Genomic DNA, 3874 nt, shown 5'->3' with positions numbered 1-3874 from the left:
GCTTGGCGTAGGATTTGGTCTTATTTTCGCTCTTATCTTTCCACTTGGGGACTAATTTCCCTTATTTTAAAAAGAGTGTCGGATTTTTTACAGAGACGATCATCTGATGTGGGCACCTTTTATGAAGTAGAGAATCTCTCGAATATTCTAAAGACTGTACGAGATCCCGAACGAATTATAGGCAACTGTTCGTGTGCGTTGAGACTATTTTTTTTTAATATATCGCCAACGTTATTATAACCGCAATGATTCGCCAAAAATCCAATCGAATAACCGAAAGGGGAATTAAGAGCAATGCAAATACACTAAGCTGGCGAGAATAAATAACCCCTGGAGGACGAAAGGCATTTAGCGGAACAAGAACAAGGACAGCGGAGTGAAGGGCGTATGGACGATTTTATTCCTTTTTCCCAATAAAACCTCTCTTTTCGGAGGGACTGCCCCACGCCGGCGCATCGGCCAAGGGGGAAAACATGCGGAAACGACCTCGTTGCCTCTCGCCATCCTAAACGACCTGTTCCCCAGCGTTTAGATATATGGCTGATAAAAAAAAAAGCGAAAATTTAGCGACATATGGCAAGGAGTGGCTGAGTCACGACAAAGGCATACGGAGATGGGCAAGGGGGAGGGGCAAGGGAGGAGGGGGAGGGGCAGGGGAGGGAGGGAAAGGGCAGGGGAGGGAGGGGAAAGGGCAGGGTAGATAGGGTAAAGGGAAGGGGGAAAGGGCAAGGGTGGGAGGGGGAGGGAGAAGGGGGGAGGGGGGAGGATAGAGTAAGGTGGGGGGGGGGGGTCAGAAGGGCAGGATAGGGAAGGAAAAGGGTAAAGTAGGGAGGCGAGAGAGGAAAAGTATGGGGGAGGGGAAACTGTAGGGTAGCGAGGGAAAGGCAAGGGTTGCGAGGGAAAAGTAGAGTAGGGAAGGGGAGGGTAAAGGGCAAGGGGCAGGGAGAGGGAGGGGAAAGGGTAGACTAGGGAAAGGGGGAAAGGTCAGGGTAAGGGCGGGGAGGGGAAGGGGAAAGGGTAGAATAGGAAGGAGGAGGGGAGGGAAAGGGCAGGGTAGGGAGGGAAAGGGCAAGCAAGGAGTGTAGAGGGGAAAGGGGAAGATCAGGGTAGGGAGGAGGAGGGAAAAGGGCAGGGTAGCAAGGGTACAAAGGGGAAGGGGAAAGGGTAGGGCAGGGAGGGGGAAGGAAGAGGGAAGGGGAGGGTAGAGGCAATATGGAGAAGGGCAAGGGAGGGAAAGACAGATTAAAGAAGGGAATAGTAAGGGGCGAGGGAGGGTCGGGTAAGAAGGGGTAAGGGCAAGGGAGGAAGGGAATGAGCAGGGTAGGGAGGGGAAGGAAAAGGGCCAGGATAGGGAGGGAGGAGAGGAAAGGACATGCAGGAAGGGGAAGGGGAAAGGGGAAGGTAGCGAGAAGGAGGGGGGATGGCATAGGGGAAGGGTAGTGACAACTTATGAGGGGAAGGAAGGGACGAGGGGAAACTGCAGGTGGGAGGGAGGGACAAGACAAAGGGTGAGGGAAAAGAGTAGAAAGGGAGGAGACGACAGAGGAAAAGTCAAAACAGAAGGACATAGGAATAGGGCAGGGGGGGTAGGGTGGAGGCAAGGGAGGGGCAAGAGTATATGCAGTGTACAAGGCAGGGGTAAGGGGAAGAGGTAGAGGGAAGGGGAGGGGAGGGGAGGAGAAGAATGAAGTTCTACAATAGCACAACCGACTTCTCAAGCTACTTTTTCACCAATGAACTTTTTTTTTTCTTTTTTTTCCACAACGCTACATGTTTTTAATCTGATATGTGATAACAGGTCGAGATGCCGTAACTTCCAAATTAATATCATGGGAACATGAAAGTACAATACTATATCATATTTATAACATGAGATCTCGCACAGTTAATACAACAACAACAAAAAGGGGTACATTCAAAGCTTAAAAAAAAAAAACTCACAATACGAAAAAAAGGACGGAGATGAACTTTAATTCTTTCCTTCAGAACATCGTCAGTTATTTGGTCAGCTGGAATTCAGCTGGTGTTGCATGCCTCAGGAGAAGAGCTCGCCTATACTGAATACAGAGGTGGTTCTTCATGGTTCCTCTCTCCCTCAGTGGTACTCTTGTCTGCTTGTATTTCGATATGTTTTTACAAACTCCGTCTCTCTCTCTCTCTCTCTCTCTCTCTCTCTCTCTCTCTCTCTCTCTCTCTCTCTCTCTCTCTCTCTCTCTCTCTCTCTCTCTCTCTCTCTCTCTTTCCCTCAATCACTCACTCTCTCTCTCACGCACATTTATCCATGTTCATATGGACAGTATATGTCCATATGGATATATACTTTACACCTTGTATACATAAAAACGTATATAAATAAACACAAGTATACACACGTACAAAACACACACACACACACATACACAAACACACACACACACACACACACACACACACACACACATATATATATATATATATATATATATATATATATATATTTACATACACACGCATGTATGCATACATATATGTATATATATACATATATATACATATATGCATACATACATGTGCATACATACATACATATATATACATATATATATACACATATATATGCACGTTTTATATATATGTATGTGTATATCTATCTGTCTATCTATCTATATATATATATGTATACATACACACACATATTTATATATATATATATATATATATATATATATATATATATGTGTGTGTGTGTGTGTGTGTGTGTGTGTGTGTGTGTGTGTGTGTGTGTGTGTGTGTGTGTGTGTGTGTGTGTTTGTGTGCATCTATAATGTGTTCGTGGACATACGAGTGCTTGAGTATACATGAATATAAGGTTATTTTCTGTATTGACAGTGCAGAGAAGGAGAGAGAGACAGAGAGAGAGAGAGAGAGAGAGAGAGAGAGAGAGAGAGAGAGAGAGAGAGAGAGAGAGAGAGAGAGAGAGAGAGAGAGAGAGAGAGAGAGAGAGAGAGTGACTATTGTGGATTTCTCTTGTTATGCGATAAAGCCTCCTTACTTATCAGCAGCCGATAAGGGCTGTGAAATTTCCTTGATGATAAGGTTGAAAGTGTGACAAAGACTGGAATATCGTTCAAACAGATCTAAGAAATTAGAAACGAAAAAGGAAAGATCCTTAAAACAAATATTTTTCATAGTGTTGCGAGGAAAGTTAGTGCGCTCGTGTTCACATCGTCAAAAAGAAATCAAGGAAAACAGAATCTGACCACAAGAATCTGAAATACATCACTTCCTAATTTAATTCACGACTCACATTACGGTTACTTCTGAGTGATAGTGGAGTTAAATGAGAGATAGGCGGAAATATCTCCACAGTAAAACATATGACGGTCGGAGGAGTCAGTACGTGGTGGCCTGTTTTTTTTTTTTTTTTCTTTCTTTCTTTTTGGTTTGGTTATCTGAAATCCGCTGATATGTTTGTGGGGATGCTAACGTTCTTATACGGATGTAACTGATGATAAAAACTATAATTTTGATAACTTTTAAGGCGGATGGCAAACCAGTTTTCAGTTCCGTTAAAACAGATAATAAATATCTTTTCAGTTCTCAGTTCCGGTAAAGAGATAAAAGAAAAAAAAAAACTTCTTCCGACCAACCTAGTTTAAACTGATACTTCACAAAAAAAAAAAAAGAGAAAAAAGTCACGGTCGCATTTTCCTTTACTCACGTACGCAATAAAAAGGGGCGTTTCCCACGTGTTTCGAGAGAGGGCAGTGGCTAAACCGAGATTTCTCTCTGTATTCAATATCTTTCACTCTATATATTCAACATATTTTCTCCCTCCTCTGGGGCTGCCGACGCCACTGCTAACGGCAAGGAATTGATAAGTAAATCTCTCTGA

Source organism: Penaeus chinensis, chromosome 39 (assembly GCF_019202785.1).
Source record: "Penaeus chinensis breed Huanghai No. 1 chromosome 39, ASM1920278v2, whole genome shotgun sequence".
In the NCBI taxonomy this organism is placed as follows: Eukaryota; Metazoa; Arthropoda; class Malacostraca; order Decapoda; family Penaeidae; genus Penaeus; species Penaeus chinensis.
This window is presented reverse-complemented; position numbering follows the sequence as displayed.